This window comes from Saccopteryx leptura, chromosome 1 (assembly GCF_036850995.1).
Source record: "Saccopteryx leptura isolate mSacLep1 chromosome 1, mSacLep1_pri_phased_curated, whole genome shotgun sequence".
Lineage (NCBI taxonomy): Eukaryota > Metazoa > Chordata > Mammalia > Chiroptera > Emballonuridae > Saccopteryx > Saccopteryx leptura.
The window spans coordinates 274782915-274802853 of NC_089503.1; the positions used below are offsets into that span (position 1 = coordinate 274782915).

Sequence of the window (19939 nt, forward strand, 5' to 3'; positions counted from 1 at the left end):
ACCACTTGTCTGGAAAAGGAGTCAAAAATATTTTGGAAGTGCGCTTGGCTGTGTGTGTGCATGAGAGAGAAAGAGAGAGAAACAGAAAGGCAGGAAGAAGAGGCTGTTCTTCATTCCTCAATCATATTTTGGGTGTTTTAAATTAAATGTGTTCTTTAGGGTAAAAAATTGTAAATGTTCTTAAATAGAATACATAAATGATAGAGCTAAACCATATGTTTGAGTAAAACTAAGGATAGGATTATACTTAACTATCTTAACTCACCTAGAGTCCAGGTTTCCAAATGTACCTATTTCCTTCTTCTCAGTCCCTCCCTTTGCACTGTCATTTCATCCCCTTTGCTTAGGTCTCCTGGTCCTGAACAGAGCAAAGCAACCCCCTCCCACTACCATCAGAACAATCAAATAACTTCCTTTGCTCTTGTTAATCTTCTCCTCAAACTCACAACTTCGTAGTCTCCCCTTCCAGACAACCTGCTTACATTATAATATCTTATGTAATTTCTGTCCCTGAGGCCCCACTAAAATTGACCTTTAATAGTATGTATTTTTATCACCAAATATGATTGTGTTTTGCCTCAGTTTTTATTCTCATTGACTTTCCTGCCATTTGTTTATAAAACTTTCTCTTTCCCTTGACATCCTTACCCTGCATTATCCCAGTTCTCTTTACTGTCCTCTGCTTCTTCTGACTCCTGCAAGTTTCTAAAAGTAGGTGTTTTTCAAAGTTATCTTCTTTCTTTAAAGGCATTACTTTGAAGATCTTGACTACCACCCCTCTGTTTTGACTATTAAGGAAGATGGCTTCCCAATTTTCCCCAGTCTTAGCATCTGCTTCCACCTCAACTTTCTATGTCTAAAACCAAACCCAGCATCTTTCCCTGTTGCCAGTTGTATTTGAGACTTATTTTTTCTATCTGATTAATGAGACCATCAATTTCCCAACCCAAATTAAAATTTTCAAAAATTTCTGTGGCCTCTTCCTCTCCCCCACCTCATGAGATGCCAAGTCTCATGGAATCTACTTCCTTAAACCCCTTGCATCACTGACCATCGCATTTGCACCATTACCACCTCACATTAGCCTCACATTGCCTTTTTTTCTGGCCCATTATCATAGTTTTAACATAATTTTCCCCCACCTTCATTCTCTTCTTTTTTAAATTAATTTTAATGGGGTGACATTAATCAATCAATTAATCAGGGTACACAGGTTCAGAGAAAACATCTCCAGGTTATTTTGACATTTGATTATGTTGCATACCCATCACCCAAAGTCATATATAGTCTTCCATCACCTTCTATCTGGTGGTTTTCTTTGTGCCCCTCCCCTTCCCCCTCTCCCTCCTACTCTTCCTTCCCCTCTTCCGTAACCACCACACTCTTGTCCATGTTCCTGAGTCTCATTTTTGTGTCCCACCTATGTATGGAATCATATAGTTCTTAGTTTAGGTCTTTGATCCATTTTGAATTAATTTTAGTACAAGGGGACAAACTGTAGTCAAGTTTCATTCTTTTGTATGTGGCTTTCCAGTTTTCCCAGCACCATTTGTTGAAGAGGCTTTCTTTTCTCCATTGTGTGTTGTTGGCCCCTTTATCAAAGATGATTTGACTATATATATGTGGTTTTATTTCTGAGCTCTCTATTCTGTTCCATTGGTCTGAGTGTCTATTTTTCTGCCAATACCATGCTGTTTTGATTATCGTGGCTCTATAATATAATTTGAAGTCAGGTAATGTAATGCCCCCAGCTTCGTTCTTTTTTCTTAGGATTGTTCTGGCTATTCAAGGTTTTTTATAGTTCCATATAAACCTGATGATTTTTTGTTCCATTTCTTTAAAATATGATATTGGAATTTTTATAGGAATTAAATTAAATTTGTATATCACTTTGGGTAATATAGTCATTTTGACTATATTTATTCTTCCTATCCAAGAACAAGGAATATTTTTCCATTTCATTATATCTTTTTCAATTTCCCTTAACAATGCTTTGTAGTTTTCATTATATAGGTCCTTTACATTCTTTGTTATGTTTATTCCTAGGTATTTTTTTGTTGTTGTTGCAACCATGAAGGGAATTGTTTTATTGAGTTCATTTTCTGATGTTTCATTGTTGGCATATAGGAAGGCAATGGACTTTTGTATATTAATTTTATATCCTGTGAACTTACTGTATTGGTTTATTGTATCTAGTAGTCTTTTTGTGGAGTCTTTGGGGTTTTCGATGTATAGGATCATATCATCTGCAAAAAGTGAAATCTTTACTTCTTCTTTCCTCATATGAATGCCTTTTATTTCTTTCTCTTGTCTGATTGCTCTGGCTAGAACTTCCAGCACTACATAGAACAAGAGTGGAGAGAGTGGACAACCTTGTCTTTTTCCTGATTTTATGGGAAAAGTCTTCAGTTTTATGCCATTTAATATGATGTTAGCTGATGGTTTATCATACATGGCCTTGATTATGTTGAGATATTTTCCTTCTATACCCATTTTGTTGAGAGTCTTAAACATAAAATTGTGTTGTATTTTATCGAAAGCCTTTTCTGCGTCTATTGATAAAATCATATGGTTTTTGTTCTTTGTTTTGTTGATGTGGTGTATTATGTTTACCGTGTTACATATGTTGAATCATCCTTGTGATTCTGGAACGAATCCCACTTGATCAAGATGAATTATTTTTTTAATGTGTTGTTGTATTCGGTTTGCTATTATTTTGTTTAGTATTTTAGCATCTGTATTCATTAGAGATATAGTTTTCTTTTTTTGTGTTGTCCTTGCCAGGTTTTGATATGAGGGTTATGTTGGCCTCATAAAATGTGTTTGGCAGTATTGCTTCTTCTTCAATTTTTTGGAAGACTTTGAGTAGAATAGGAACCAAGTCTTCTTTGTATGTTTGATAGAATTCACTAGTATAGCCGTCTGGCCCTGGACTTTTATTTTTGAGGAGGTTTTTAATAGTTGTTACTATTTCCTCCCTGCTTATGGGTCTGTTTAGGCTTTCTGTTTCTTCATAGTTCAGTCTAGAAAGATTGTATTGTTCTCGGAATTTATCCATTTCTTCTAGATTGTTAAATTTGGTGGCATATAGTTTTTCATAGTATTCTACAATAATTCTTTGTATATCTATGATATCTGTGGTGATTTCTCCTCTTTCATTTTGGATTTTGTTTATATGAGTCATTTCTCTTTTTTTCTTGGCGAGTCTTGACAAGGGTTTGTCAATTTTGTTGATCTTTTCAAAAACCCAGCTCCTTGTTTTTTTAATTTTTCTATAGTTTTTCTGTTCTCTATTCCATTTATTTCTGCTCTGATTTTTATTATTTCCTTTCTTCTGCTGGTGTTGGGTTGTCTTTGTTCTTTTTCTAATTCCTTAAGATGTGAAGTTAAGTGATTTACTTGGGCTTTCTCTTGTTTGTTCATATAGGCCTGTAGTGGTATAAACTTCCCTCTTATTACTGCATTTGCTGCATCCCAAAGACTCTGATATGTTGTATTATTTTCATTTGCCTGTATGTATCTTTTGATCTCTGTGCTTATTTCTTCTTTGACCCACTTATTTTTTAAAAGTATATTGTTTAGTTTCCACATTTTATGGGTTTGTTTACCTCTTTTTAGCAGTTGAATTCTAGTTTAAAGCTTTGTGATCAGAAAATATGCTTGGTATAATTTCAATCTTTCTGAATTTGTTGATGTTCCTTTGTGGCCCAACATATGGTCAGTTCTTGAGAATGTTCCATGTACACTGGAGAAAAATGTATACTCTGGCACTTTGGGATGAAATGTCCTGTAGATGTCTATCATATCTAATTGTTCTCGTGTTTTGTTTAAGGCTAATATTTCTTTATTGATTTTCTGTTTGGATGAATGATCTAGTGCCGTCAGCAGTGTATTGAGGTCTCCAAGTATGATTGTATTTTTGTCAGTTTTGTTTTTAGGTCAGTCAGTAGCTGTCTTATATATTTTGGTGCTCCTCAGTTTGGTGCATATATATTAAGAAGTGTTATGTCTTCTTGATTCATGTCCCCTTTATCATTATGAAATGATTGTTTTTGTCTCTGATCACATTTGCTGTCCTGTAGTCAGCATTGTTAGATATGAGTATTGCTACACCTGCTTTGTTTTTTAATGTTATATGCTTGGAGTATTGTTTTCCAACCTTTCACTTTGAATTTGTTTTTATCCTTGTAGCTTAGATATGTTTCTTGTAGGCAGCATACAGTTGGATTTTCTTTTTTAACCCATTCTGGCTACTCTGTGTCTTTTTATTGGTGAGTTCAACCATTTACACTTAGTGTAATTATTGACATTTGAGCATTTTCTATTGCCATTTTATATAATGCTTTCTGATAGTTTTGTATCTTGTTTGGTTCTTCTCTTTTATTTTTTGATCATTTGTTTTTGTTTGGTTGTAATCCATACTTCTTTTCTCTGTTACTTCTTTTTTCAAGCCATGTACTTCTATGTTGGTTTTTTTCAGGGGTGGTTACCATTAAGTAATGGAAAGCATACATATCATATTCATTGTAGTACATTATCTCATGAATGCTTCTGCACTCCATCCTCCTTTGCTACTGTTAATCTTTGTCCTCTCCCCTTTTTTGTTTCTTTGTCACAGATTAATCTTGTTTTTATTGAGATCTTGATGGAGCTTTTATTTGTAGTTTTGTTTTGTTTTGTTCTTTGTGTCTGGTTGAAAACCCCCCTTTAGTATTTCCTGAAGTGGGGGTTTTCTGGTGATAAATTCCTGCATCTTTTCTGTGCCTGTGAATGTTTTTTTTTTTTTCTCCTTCATATTTAAAGGATAGCTTTCATGGGTATAGTATTCTTGGCTGGAAGTTCCTCTCTTTCAGAACTTTAAATATTGGGGTCCACTCTCTTCTACCTTGTAGAGCTTCTGCTGAGAAATCTGTTGATAATCTATTGGGCCTTCCTTTATATGTTTTATTCTTTTTTTCCCTGGCTGCCTTGAGAATTTTTTGTTTGTCATTGGTTTGTGCCAATTTCATTATGATTTGCCATGGATTAGGTTTGTTAGGGTTAAGATAACTCAGTGTTCTGTTTGCTTCTTGAATTCGAGGCTTTAGTTCTTTCCACAGGCTTGGGAATTTCTTGTCTATTATTTGTTTAAATATGTTCTCTATTCCATTTTCTCTCTCTTCTCCTCCTGATACACCCATTATTTTTATGTTGCTCTTTCTGAAGGAGTCAGACAATTCCTGTAGGGCTATCCCATTTTTTTAAATTCAGGAGTCTCTCTCTTCTTCTCTCTGTAGTACCTCTAGTTGCCTGTCTTCTACGTCACTAATTTTCTCCTCTTTTCTCCTCTATCTGGCCTGTTCTATTGGCTAAGCTTGTTATCTCATTTTTCAGTTCATGAATTGAGTTTTTCATTTCTGTTTGATATGTTTTCATAGTTTCAATCTCCTTGGTGAAGTATTCTTTCTGTTCATTGAATTGTTTTTTGAGCTCCCTAAATTGCTTTTCTGTGCTTTCTTGTATATCACTGAGTATTTTTAGGGCTTCAATTTTAAATTCTCTGTCATTTAACTCCAAGGTATCTAAACTATTAAAACTTTTTCTATAGATTTTTCCTCATCTATCTGAGCTACATCACTGTCTTTTGTATCCATGATATTCAATTTTTTTTTCTTTAATGGCATTTGAGAGTGGTATTGTTAATAACACTAATAAGAGTTGAGAAAAAATTTTTTGAGAAAATACAGTAAAAAACTTTAAATTATATTGTGCTAAGTGGAACAAAAATATGCCTGGGTTGGGGGGAGTGACAAAGAGGCCAAAAATGAGGCGAGAACCCACATAATGTAACAAAGAAAAAAATTGGATCAAGAATAAAATAATTTGTTTGTAAATGATGGTCGAATAAAAGAAATAGTGTAAGAGAAAAGAAAAAAGAAAAAAAATACAATGAAAAATGAAAATTCTATTATATTGAGTGGCACAAAAACTATAGAATGGAGAGCCAGAGTTGAGGGAAATGCTAAAGAGATAAAAAGCAAAATAAAAAGCACACAAAATGCCACACACAAAAAATTTGAATTCAGAATAAAATAATTTGTTTGTGGGTGAGATTTGAATGAGAGAAAAAGTGAAAGAGAAATGAAGAAACAAAAAGAGAGAAATAAATTGAGTTAAGGTTTGGAATGTAACACTCATAGAAAAAAAAAGATTGGAAAATGTAACACCTATGAGTAATAACACAAAATGTAAAGAAAAGAATAAACTGGAAAGAGGATAAAATGACCAATGTGGAAGGAAAATAAAAAGATAAAAAATACAAGAAAAAAATGGAAAATGTTATAAAGACTGTGGATTTTTCCTGGTTTTGAGAAGTTATCTTCTTCCTTTTTCTTTCTTCTCTCTCTTTTCAGCCAGTGATGCTATACTCCAGGTTTTGCCCCTGTGGCACTCTTAGGCAGAGATTTGCTGTTGTGTCCCTATGGTGATGATACAAACTAGGCCTCAGTCCTGTTGGTAGGTGGGGCTTGTTAGCATTTGCAGGCTCCAACAATGGGAGAGTCCATTTTCCCGGAGACTCTCCCCAAATCTCTCCGTCCTGAACCAGGAGCCTGAGGACCCATCTGTGAAGTTGCCCCAGCCACTGCCTGGAGAGCAAGAGGCTCTAAGAGCTGCCAAATCTCCCCTTATCCCCACTCAACACAGGGTTCTGGGTAAGGCTTTGCTAGCCAGAGCCACCAGCATAATCAGGCAGGGCTGGGAGCCAACTGCCTTTCAGGTGTCTTTCTATGAGCCTCCGGGCATGTCTAGTATGCCTCAGCACTCCACAGGTCTGCTCTCCAGAGCCTGTCTGCAAGCTGCCTGCGTGCCCTTCACCCCCACCACTTCCACAGTTCTCTTTCCCAGCAGTGTGCTTTGTTAGCCTGTATGGCTGGTGGAGGTGCCGCGCCTAGACAGGTCCGGGTGTAGGGAAGCCAGCTCGTACGCTTCCCATGCGCTGTTGTTTGGGAAGCCAGGAATATTCAGAGACTCTGGTCACAGCCCACACAGAGGGTCACTATTGACAGTCTCCGACTCAGCCCCTTTGTCCAGAAATGTGGGCACCCATACCCGAAGCTCCAGGTGGATCCACTCGCACACTGCCCATGCTCACCGACCAGGATTCCAGGAGTAAAGAAGGCAACTGCTTGCCCACCTCTGCCGGGGTCTGCTGCTGGTGTTAGCTCCTCATGGGCTGAGCTGTGGGCACACTCTCTCCTTGGCTTGAACATCTCTGCCCTAGCCCAGCTTTTTCCACACCCCCAGCCCTCGCTTTCTCTCAATTCCAAGTGAAAGTAGCCCTTGCTCAGGTCAGTGAGGAAAGCAGAATACTCCATTCTCTGTCTTATTTCCTTCAGAGAGGATTATATATTCAGCCACTTTTTCACCCAATCATACCTTTGTTTGATGTATGTGTATTTCGGATGCTCCTGAGATTGTTTTTCTGTCTCTAGTTGTTGAATTTGTTGAAGTTTCAGGGAGAGGTATCTGGAGCACTCCTCAGGGTGCCATTTCTCTGACTTCACTGACAGCTCTAAGCCTATGTCCAAAGGCCTTCAATGGTCTTGGATAGCCTACTGAACTAAATCTAAATGCAAGTGGCCTTAAACTACATCAGTTACACATGACATCTAGAATAAGAATGAGAGGGATAGTAGATTACTCCACTATACATTAATGTCTTCAGAATTGTGTCCTATTGTTTCATCTAAAGGGCAAGTAAGAAACACAGAGTTCAGAGAATGGAGACCAAGATGGGGAGAGATTGATGAACATGTCATATCAGTGGTTACAGAAATAGAGATATTTGGGGCTTTAAAACCACACTAATAATTTTTTTAAAAATAGCTGAGTTTCATATTAGAATAAGTGCCATTTGGAAAAGGACTTCTTGAGTTTAAGAAAATCACATCTTTTCTCTTTTTTGTATTTTTCCAAAGACAGAAGGAGGGAGGCAGTCAGACAAACTGCCACATGTGCCCAACTGGGATCCACCCAGAATGCCCACCAGGAGGCAATGCTCTGCCCATCTGGGGTGTTGTTCCATTACAACCAGAGCCATTCTAGTGCCTGAGGCAGAAGCCATGGAGCTGTCCTCAGCACCAGGGCTAACTTTGCTCCCATGGAGCCTTGACTGCAGGAGGGGTAGGGAGAGATAGAGAGAAAGGAGAGGGAGAAGGGTGGAGAAGTGGATGGGTTCTTTTCCTGTGTGCCCTGGCCAGGAATTGAACCCGGGACTTCCACACGCCAGGCCGACGCTCTACTACTGACCCAACCGGCCAGGGCACCACACCTTTTCTATGGACAGTGGGTATGTGGGCTCTTTGATCCTGAGGGAAAACCTGTCTCTTCTGTTCTGGGTTGAATTGAGTTCCCTCAACACATGAGGAGGCCCTAATCCCCAGTACCTGTGAATGTGGTCTTACTTGGAAATAGAGTCTTTGCAGCTGATCAAGTAAAATAAGATGAGGTCATTAGACTGTGTCCTCATCCACCATGACTGGAGTCCTTGTAAAAAGGGGACATTCAGGCATAGAAACAGAGGGAAGAATGATGTGAAGATAGAAAGTGATGGAATGCCTGAAGTAACCTACCAGAAGCTAGGAGAAAGGCCCAGAACAGACCTAACTTCTCATAGGGAACCTGCTGACAACATGTGACTTTGGATTTCTGACCTCCAGAACTGTGAGGAATAGACTTCTTCAGTCTCAGCCGCCGCTGTGCAGGATGCTATCAAAGCAGCCCCAGGAAGCAAGTCCATCTTTCGGGCTGTTTGGTTGTATAAACAGAGTCCGGAGCAAAGTGAGTCTGTGGCCCCTCGCCAAACGGGCAGAAACGCGGCAGACTCCAGGAGAAGCATCTCCCAGCAGAGGTGGTGGAGCTGCTGATGGACGCAGGGAACCAGGTAGGGCCAGGTCGGGAGGAATGTTTCCTTCCCTGGGGAGAAAAACCTCAGCCGGCCACCTGGTAAAGCTTGGAATCCGTGGCCATTCCTGGAAGGTGCAGTGAAGTGGTTTTTTCCCCCTGCACAAGAAAGGAAAACCTTGTTACCACCACAGGCATCCTGTAAGGGGGCAGAGTGCTGCTAGTGGACACTTGGTGTTGTTGTTGAGGGGTCTCTGCCCCTGGATGGAAGTTTAACTCAGGTGGCACATGAAAACCCTGGGGATAGCTTTTTTGCTAGAATGCCTGTTCTTTCCTATCCTCACCCCACTGGAGGTTCTGGTTCAGTAGCTCTGATTCTGGGGAGCCTCAGGTTCTGTGCTTTTTGAAGCTCCCGGCTGGGTCTGACGGGGTCTAGGCTTGAGAACCAGTGATCTGCACCAACTGCATTGATTTCCAAGGCATCCAAGGCTGCCCTAGATGTGGCATGTCACAGCCCCTCCAGCGGCCGTCAAGTCTGCACACCTGTCTTTGGTTTCCTGTGACAGCTTCTAGCACTTTTCTCTTGCCCGTGGCTGCTCAGGTCATTGTTCTATGACACGGAAGCCTCTTGCTGCCTCTTGGTGGGCTGATCCACGGTCCCACTGTCGTGACCATTCTTGCAAGATTTGTATTGTGGCTGTTGTTCCTAAAGTCCACCATGCCCATCTTGCTGGCGGATGGTTTCTGTGCAATTGAGAGTGGGGGCCCTGCCCTCCAGGAGCACACCTTCTAAAAGGAAAACCCAGATGAAGCAGATGAGGGCCATTTCCCCCAATGCACAGAGAGATGGAGTCCTCTGTGGAAGAGTAGGCTTTCCGCCAGGTGGCCACCCTACCTGACCCCTCTCTGCCAGCAGGATGGGGGTGAAAGTTGCCCACAGCGGGCTCTCACTCCCCCAGTAGGTAGGTCAGTTAGTGGTTCTCAAACCTTACGCTACTAAAGAATCACCTGAGGAGCTGAGTTTTGGGGGCATGGCCTGCGGGTCTTTACCTTTCAGAAGCATTCCCCCTCCCCCAGCCTCCCCAACCCCTCCCCAGCAGGTTAGCCCAGTATGGGCACATGGGAGACCCCACTTGGGAAATACCAACACCGTGTTTTAAATAACATGTTGAACCTTTGTTCACTTTCAGGCAAAGTCATAGTTCACAGTTAATGTTATTTTTCTCAGTTGCATGTAAGAAGTTTTATTGGTTATTCTGAACTTAATGACCCTTGCAAGGTGCTTACGCTGATCCTGTTTTATTGTTATATGGCTATGTCTCCTCTCCTCGCCTGTTTTCCACCTCTTTGCCTTTCCATTCTGATTTCCAGGCGATTCCTTCAATTTTATCTCGCTGGCCCCCTGTAATCATGCTTTTAGTTTGTTCGGTGACTTCGTCTGTTTACATTGGAGACGGAGCTCTGGTGGCATGATGAGGGTGGGCTGGGTGCTGGGCATCGCATGGGCATCAAGGGGTCTGGGCTGTTTTGCTAGGGATCTGACTACTGGGGGCTGTGCATCTTTTCTCTCGAGTTCATCACGCTTCCCTGAGATGTCTTAAGTCCTGGTCCGAGTGAGGAGAGGGGGCCAGGCAGAGACAGAAACCCCCGTGCTCAGCGCATGGACTCTGACACAATCTCTTTGTTATCTGTCCAGTCCCACATCCCGTGTGCAGGATCTCACTCCAGAACGTCACCTTTCCCTCTTTACCTGACGGGGACAAGGACGAACCCAGCTGCCATGCGGCAGGACTGCATCCGGCCTTCAGCCCATCGCCGGGACCCTGCGATTTAGTTCCTGAGACTTTCTGGAATTCTCTGCTGTGAACCACTAGCAGTGCTGGTCTGTCCCGGAGGCAGCGTGCTCGCTAACCTGCCAATCTTTCCTTGGCTCTAATTTCTCCTTCCCTCTTTGTCCTTGTGTTCAGGTGTGTTAAAATAAACTCCTTTGCTGCCTTTTTCTGTGGGATTTCAAGTAGGGGGGACAGGGATTGGCCAGTCTCCCCAGTAGAAGTGGCAGGCTGATTTGTTATAAAAAATCCTGACATCCAGGATGGCACTGTGTCGGGGGGGGGGGGGCTCACAGAGAGGGAAGGGGTTCTATAAATATATAGTGTTCTGTCCTCATCCTGTGATTTTCTGGGTCCTCTGCAGTAGTGATCTTCTGAAGTGTTTCAGGGGTGGCTGGAGATGGTGCCAACCCAATTGGGTTGTGGTTCCAGCACTTTCTAGAGGCTGGAGCTCTTGGGCTGAAGTTAATTTGGTTCATGTTGATATGTGGGCTGGTATGGTATAGCTATTTATGTGGATTGACAAGCTTTTCCAAACATGCCATCTGTAGGTGTTTCTGGAAGCCTGTACCTTAAATTTTAGTTAGGAACCGAATGCTGTTTTGTTTGGTTTTGTACCTGGACTTGAGTGTGGACTCTTCCTAGGTGGCATTGTTAAATGGGCTTAGGTAGGAACTTGGTATCTTCTGCTTCTTTGGGCTCCTACCCTGGTAGGAAGCTGTTTCAACTGCCCAGGCCCTACATTCACTAACCTTGTCATTTCCTCCACTTTTTGCATGGAAACTGCTTCCTCTGTTCTCTTTAGTTCCATCCTGTACCTAATGATCCTGGGCACCAGCAGGTGGAGTCTGCGTAGCGATTCTGTGCTATGTGGCTCATGCTTAGAGATGTCAGTGTTGGTGGGGCAGGGGTACCTGGTCACAGATCCCCAGAGCTACCTGCTTCTGGGTCACTTTTTTATTTAAGTACAAAATGGAAGTAATGACACGTGTTCCCCGAAAGTCAGCAACATACCTGGTCATTCCCAGGTAGTGGGCTGCTCGCAGCAGGGATGTTTGCCGTCAGTTCTGGGAACATGCTTGCCTCTGGGCTACTAACTGCCCAGCGAGGTTGTCGAGAATGTGAACTCTGGGGGCTGTCTTGGAGGGTGGTCTCTCATTTGTTGAGAGCTGTAATTTCTCCCAGCAGTGTTTAGTTTGGAGTGACTCCTAGATCCCAGGACAGCCTCCTGTGTCCAGATCTCCGGTGAGGCTGGGAACCTCAGACAGCCTGACTGTAGGAGTGTGAGGAGGGCGCTCTGTGGCCCCTGTGATCCCAGTGTGTGCCTGGACAGCCTACTCAGCAGTGAGTCAGAATGCCAGGCTTGGAGTATGGACATCGCTCTCCATGCAGTGGGGGGCACTGGAGGTCATTGGGCTGAGCTGCTGGGCAGCCTGGTGTGGCCCTGGGGGACGTCCCTGTGAAAGTTGCAAGAATGTATCCCTCTAGGATGCTGGCTTGGTAACTTTAAATTCCCCAGAGGGAAAGGTGTTTCTTCGAGATCCTTCTTAGGAAAACAAGGGATCAAGATTGAAATTATGGTTTCTGGGGAGAACCAGGTTCCCACAACTGTCAGAATAATAGGAATTAAGGAAAACTTGTCCTCTGCTTAAACACTGTCATTGTGGATGATGGCAGGGCTGGAGCAGCCAAGTCCCACCCAGGTTGTGGTCAGGGCTGTCCTTCAGTGAGTGGCCACAAAGATTCCTGCAGGCTGGGGACTTGGCCCCTGACAGAGCCTCTACCTCACCACCACAGTGCCTGATGCTTGGGAGAGCCCCAACCCTTGATTGGAAAATTTTAAAGCCTTTTTGTAACACACACTTTAGAGCTAATACATTAGTGACCTCCCATCTCCCCTACCCCACTGTCTCAGAGTGCTGTCAATTTGTTTGCAGTCCTGGTTCCCAGACTCAGTCATTTGACTCAGCTGCTGGTGAGCCCTCAAGTAGCAGTTCTGTTGGCTCTTTGGAAACCCCTGCGGATAGCTGCTGTCTGAGCTGGAGCTGCCCCAGGTAGGCAACCTTCCTGCCAATGCTCAGTGTGGGCACCCAGCCCCATGGCACTTCTGTGTCTTGTGGGGTGCTGGTGTGTCATGGAGAGCAGCCAGTCCAGGTCTCCCCTTCTGTGGGGAACAAGGGTACTGAGTTTGTTTAGTGCCAACACCACCAGCCAAGCCAGACACTGCTCACATCCAAAGCGCTGTGGTGTTTAATATTGAAAGGACTCAACACCATCACCCTGCACCTCCATTACAGGTTCTAAGAGCTCGCATGCTGTTGGGGTACTTTATCTGGGCAGAAGGCATCCTTCCTCTGGTACCCCAGGCACCTAACTGTGCTTTCGCTGTTGTCCAGCAGGGGGAGTAAGGGGAGGAGGTGTCATGGGCACGGGCCCCTCACTCCTCCCGTGCAGTCACAGCCTAGGGCCAGCACTGACTGAAGGGACCCGACCTCACCCCGCAAGGCCCGGCAAGTGCCCCTAGGGTCTGGAGGGAGCTAACCATCCAGGCCATGGAGCTCTGTTTCCACAGTACACTTTATTTTAGATCCTGAAAGTGACAGGTTCATCAGAGCAGACGCAGTAAGAACTGGATAAACACCTGCAGACCAAGTTCCAGGGGACAGCATGCCCACGAGGCTTATCCATTTTTAGTTCTGAAGAAACTTCTTTCCATGGGAAGCACATGTTTTGGGGGACAGACATATCCAGAAGCCCCAGTCATGGGCCCAGTGCTGGGGCCAGCATTGACTTGGCTGGTGTGCTCCTTAGGGCTCTGCAGGGGTCTCCTATTTTGCCCATAAGTCTATTACATCCTGCACCTGATTTTGTAGGGGAGCATCTTAGCTTGGCACCATAACGCAGCCCCAGAGATACGTACTTCTCACCTCCTGGAGGCGGGTGGTCCTGGTGTGTCCTCAGGTGGCAGAGAGCTGGCTCTGGTGTCTCTTCCTGTCCATGGAAGGCACCAGCCCTCTGGGATTGGGGCCTCACTCTAATCTCATTTAACCTTAATCAGCTCTCTCAGGCCCCACTTTCAAATACAGTCACACTGGGGGCTAGTGCTTCTACAATTTGCAGCAGGGGGGGGGCACAATTAGTTCAAACCACTGAGACATTAAGAACTGCCTTCCAGGTGACAGTTTTTCCAGAAGGGCCTGTATTTGGCTAAGGTTATCATGAGGCTGTCAAGCTGCGAGAGGGGTCACTGTGGGTGATCTCAGTCCACTCTGAATGTAGTCACAGGGTCCTCATCAGAGGGAGGCAGGGGCCTTTACACAGACACAGGAGGGACAGCAGTTGTGACTTTGGAAGCAGAGACTGCCCCCTTGAACGTGGTGGTGCAGACCGGAGGAGAAAGATTCATTGGATATGAACCCAAGGAGTTTATCTGCTGAGATGGATTCTCCATGGTCAGTTGAGGACCCACATTTCATGAATAATAAGGGCCACTGGCTGAAAACCAGGAAGAACTTCTGACTGAACTCTCGGTTCCCCTTACCACCTCCCGATATTTAATGTCACCTGACTCAACCCTGGCTTTCTCCTTCTGCCAATGTACTTAGACCCACCCCATCCAATGAAGATTGCACAATTTGGGAACCTCACTCACATAAAACAGGCCTAACTGGAACCTGGGTGGGAAATTCAGCTATAAGAGATGGCCTCGCCAGAACTGTCTCCGGCTATAGCTCCCTTTGCCCAACAGATGCTTAGTATTTTTTATGACAGTCTAAAATTAATTTTGGTTTACAGAGGGAATGGCTCACATGCAGATAGTTGCCACTGGAGTCTGAGAAAGGTGGGGGTTGGGGTGGGGTATCTCCCAGTTGCTCCAGAAGAAACCAGCCCTGAGAAGACCCTGACGTTGTAGGTGTAACCATTTTGGTTCTACCCTCCAGGATTCTGGGAGAATATGTTTTTTTTTTTTTGTTCTAACCACCAAGGCGCTGCACCGTAACACTGATAGGACAGCCAGATCGCCTTGCTAAGGGGTCATCGAGGAAGGTGTCATCTCGTACATTTTCTTCTAGGGGGTTGTGGTTTTGCTTTTTCCACAGAACTTGTTAGTGAACGTGGCACTGGTGTACGTGTGTGGAGTGACTTGGGCTGTTTTTTATATATTTCGAATGTCACCATCCTGTGTATTGATTGGTTCTTGGCCTGTGCCTGGGGTCTCTGCTCCTTCCACTGGTCTACTGGTCAGTCTTTGTATTAATATAATGTTTCCCGATTGTAACTGTTGAGGAAATCTTGGCCCCTGGTAGAGTGAATCCCTCCTTGTTTCCAAAGTTGTCCTGGTCCAACTGGGCTCTTTCGCCCCTTCTGCGACCTTTAAGATCAGAATGGGAAGTTTTGTGAACATTCCTACCAAGAATTTTCATTGGCGCTGACATCAAATTTGTACGTTGGGGCAATTTTCTGTCTTTAAGATATACTTTTTATTTTTATTTATTTATTTATTTATTTATTTATTTATTTATTTATTTATTTATTTATTTGGTGAGCAGAGGGATATAGAGAGACAGACTCCCACATGTGCTGAAACTGGGATGCACCTGGTAACCCCAGAGAACAGAGCTATTTTTAGTGCCTGAGGCTGATGCTCTCCAAGGGAACTATTCTCAGCACTGGGGCCACTCTGGAACCATTCCCGCCACTGGCAGTAGGAGGGGAAGAGGGAAAGAAGGAGGAAAGGGAGGGGGAGAGAAGCAGATAGTCACTTCTCCTGTGCACCCTGACCAGGAATCGAACCTGGGATGTCCATACACTGGGCTGATGTTCTATCCACTGAGTCACTGGCCAGGGCTGTCTTTAAGACATTAAATCTTAACATCTACAACCATAGTATCTCTCTGTATTCATTTCCTTTTTTTAAATAAAGTTATACTTATTTTCCTCAAAAATAAAAGAGGAAAGAAAGAAAGAAAGAAAGAAAGAAAGAAAGAAAGAAAGAAAGAAAGAAAGAAAGAAAGAAAGAAAGAAAGAAAGAAAGGAAACTTCTTTTGCTCCAGGTGGTTGGGGCAGGAGCTCCCAAGAGGTAGCAGATTCTCTGTTATCAGAGGTTGTTATTTAAACTGCATGCATTTGTAAGAAAGTTATAGAGGTGATTCAAGAATATAATTATTTCACTCATGCAGTTGTGTGTTTGTTAGTTTCGTAACCTAACAAGCAGCACCAATCTACTTTTCCAGCTTTTGCTCTCAATTTCCATACATGTGCATATTATCTCTAGCTGTAATTTCCTTGACTTACACGTGTTCCTCTCAAAATTTTATCCATTTTTTCAATCCTGAGTGATAGATAATTAAATTTAAAAAAAATAAAAGTGAAGTTATCACTGCTTTAAAGAGGTCTACAGATATAGGCCTCCTAAACTATTACCCCAGGCAAGTATTCTTAGGCAGAAAGCCATAGTCAACTCATCCTTCTTCCAGGCTAGTAATAATAATACCAGTGAAAATAATTTATTCCCTAACTTAGACATTTCATTAAATCAAAATCACAAATACAGCAGCTTCACATCCACTTGAAATTAATAAATTTTTGTCCAAATTAAAGTGATAGCACACGCACAAAATTTTATCCATTTTCCAATGGCCTAATCAAATGTTACTTTTCTATGAAAATTTCCCTCCTCACATCTCAACCACCACCATGAGCAGATGAGTTGTTCTACTCCAAAACTTTAACACTTCACTTATTCATCTTAAGGCATTTAGTATTCTTGCTAACGTTATTTGTATACATTTCTCCTTTTATCTAATAGGATGTCAACTTCATAAGGCAGGAATTACCTTAATATTTTTATAACCTCTATAGCAGCATTTTTCAAACACCCATCTGCAGAACACTGCTAGTCTACCAGAAATTTTATGCAGGTCTATGAAAGAGTTTACCACCCTGATGTTGTATAAAGATTAGAGTCTGTATCGACCTATTATAATAGAATTCCCTTCTTTATTCATTCAATGTGTATTTTTTAATTGAATTTTACTGGGGTGACACTGATTAACATAATTATACAGGTTTCAGGTGCCTGATTCTATAATATATCTCTGTACACTGTATTGTGTGTTTACTCCCCCAAGTCAAGTCTTCATCAAATACCACTTATCCCCCACACACTTCTCCACCTTGCCCACTTTCCCAGCAATCACCACACCGTTTTCTCTGTCTATGAGGGTTTTTTTTCTCTTTTGTTGCTTTATCTCTCCCCCTCCCTCACCCAACCCCCCCACACAACAGCTGTCAGCCTGCTCTCTATATATGAGTCTGTTTCTATCTTGCCTGTTGGTTCATTTTGTTTATTAGATTCTACATTTTAGTGAAATCATGTTACTTGTCTTTCTCTGACTGCCTTATCCCCAGATCCATCCATGCTGTCACAAAAGGTAAGATTTCCTTCTTTTTGTGTGGCCATGTACTATAGCATCCCATTGTGTAAATGTATCATGACATTTTTATCCACTCATCCACTGATGGGAACTTGGGCTGTTTCTGGGACTCTCCTCATGCATCTCTACTCTGCTCAGCCCTCGCTCTGCCAGAGTCCAGGGTAGGTAACTGTGAGCAAGATTTAGTGCATTGACCCTTGAAGAGGGTTCCTATGTATCTGAGTCTATTTTGGCTATTGTAAATAACACTGCAATGAACATAAGAGTACATATATTCTTTTAAATTTATGTTTAGGGATTTTTAGGATATATTCCCAGAAGTGAGATTACTGGTTCCAAAGGTAATTCCATTTTTTAACTTTTTCGGGATAAGTTGGTAGTGCTTTCCACAGCGGCTATCCCAATCTGCATTCCCACCCAGAGTTTCCTCTTCTCCGTATCCCTCGGGAGCACTGGTTTGTTGATTTATTGACGACAGTCATTCTGACAGGTGTGAGATAATAACTCATTTAGGTTTTAATCTAAAAATTGTAGCCAATTAAAGTTTAATTAAAATTGTAGCCAAGTGTTCATCAATTTTGTTGATCTTTTAAAAATACCAGGGTTGTTTTTTAAGGTTTTTTCTTACAGGGTCTACTGAATTTCCCATGGTGGGTGAGGAAGGTTGTACCAGTCAAGAAAATGAGTGAATAGCTCCCACCTCAAAGCCAGACAGCTGGGTCAGTGTCACCCTCTGAGTCTGTCCAGACTTCTACTCCCTGGCCAAGGCTGCTGACTCCTCAGCAGGGCCTAGTCTCTGCAGAATGGCTGATAGAAATTGCTCACAGTGGGGCAGTTGCCTTCCTCCAGGCCAATGCCCTACAGAGGGGAGTGCTCCACCCAAGAAGGAATGGTGACTGCGGTACTGGAGGATGCCTTAGCACAGGGGGCCTGGAGGCTGTTTCCCACTGTGTCTCTCCCCAGAGCCACAAATCTCAGACTCCCCTCCTCCTCATCTCTACCCTGCTCAGCACGCCCTCCACCAGAGTCCAGGGTAAGTGACTGGGAACAAGATGTTGTGCATTTTCCCTTTAAGAGAGTTCCTGTGTCTCTGTGGACTCCCATGCCTTTCTGGCAGGCAGAAACTTTGTTTTTCACAGCTGAGTGGTATGTGGGTGAGTTTTCTCAGTTCTGATGCTCTAGGAAGGGGGTCTGTCTTGGGGTTTAGGCCCCACACTTCTCTGGGTTAACCCTCTTGCTGTTGAGATATCCTTCAGGAACTTCAGCCACTGCTCATGGGAGCAGGGCCAGCCCTTTCACGTCTCTGCCCCTCTTATGAGTCTCCATGTGGCTTCTTCTGAGAATCTTTGGTTATCAGACTCCTCTTCATTTAGTCTTGAGTTGTTTTTTCAGAGTGATTGTTCTTATAACTCCAGTTTGGTCCTGGGATGAAGTGGCTGTAACATCCACGTACTCCTCTGTCATCTTGGATATCTTCTCTCTATTTTTTTTTTAATTAAAAGACTAGACTAAATTATCTCTAAGGAGCCTTCCAAATTTAAAACAGGCTATGAATCTGATTTTAGAACTTATTTAATAATTAATGTGTAAAAGACATCCTTATCCCTATATTGATCCTGAGTACAAGGAGTCAGATATACTACTATCAAACTGATTTTGTAAGAAAGTTTTTAAAATCTGATTCTGAAAAGTAGGTAACTTTATTTTTCAAGAAGTTTTGTTACATTCTTATTGAGATATTCAACACATGTTCCTGATAGAACATAAAAAGAATTGTACATCTGTTATATTTTTATAAAATTAAGTGACACTAAATCAGAGTTTTACACCATTAAATGCTGTACAATTAAGAATATCAGAAAGGTAAACAGTGAACTCAGGCAAGACTTAAGAAAGAGATCATCTTGTGACATATCAGAAGTTGACTCATTTATCCCTACCAATTCTTCCCGCTCTTTATAGCAATACAGGACATTTCCATTGGTGCTGATTTCTGTTTGGCAAATAGCTCCAGATGTGTCTCAGCGTGAATTTATAGCAACTTGTCAAAATTTCAGAAGAAGGGCTGTTAGACTCAATTAGATAAGGGAAAAAAAGAAAAGAAAAAAAACAGAGCAACTTACATTGAGAAAACTGATCTTGAATCCTTTGTTTCAGCTGCTCCCTCCACTCTTCCTCTGAACTGCAGATGGCTGCATTCAGTTCCCAGGTGACTCAAGTTAGGGGGGGACTAAAAACCAAATTATAAGTTGAAGACATGACTTCGGCCTCCAGGAAAATCCAAATATATGGGAGTCTGCTGAGGCAGTATGATCAGGCCAAAAGTCTTATTTAACTTTTGCTACTTTTAGGAAGCAATCTTCTAAATCTTCTGTCAGCCACTAAATGCTCCTTAGAAAAAACCCAAAAGAAGGTTCTTCCATGTGGATCTGAGACAAATGTAATGCTGACAGTCGGCACCTCGAGAATGAACAAAAGTCAGTGATTTCCCTCTAGGCCTATCTTACACTTTCTACTACCTTTCTTCTGTCTTCTAACTTCCCCCAGGGAAATTAGCTCCCCAGCTTAAACAGGAGAAAGTCAGAATGATGTGGTCCAAAAGGTCAGCAGGATAGTTGTTAAATATTCTCTTTCTCAGTTGGATGCATGCCCTAAAGAAAAAAGAAAAAATTAGGCTTAACAAGTTTCAGCAGAGAAACAACTAAACAAACAAGTTGCAGCAATCATGTTGCCCGACTACAAGTTTGATTTCATACTTTTCTGAGTGAAAAAGAGGCTAAAAGATATTAT

General features: G+C 42.5%; 1 long non-coding RNA gene across 1 annotated transcript in view; it reads right to left on the minus strand.

Moving 5' to 3' along the window:
* Positions 1 to 19706, minus strand: part of LOC136389310 (uncharacterized) — a 39732-nt gene extending 20026 nt beyond the window's left edge. The window contains exon 1 of the long non-coding RNA XR_010748295.1: positions 19273 to 19706. This is a non-coding gene — a long non-coding RNA (uncharacterized lncRNA). The remainder of the gene's footprint in view (positions 1 to 19272) is intronic.
* Positions 19707 to 19939: the final 233 nt, after the last annotated feature.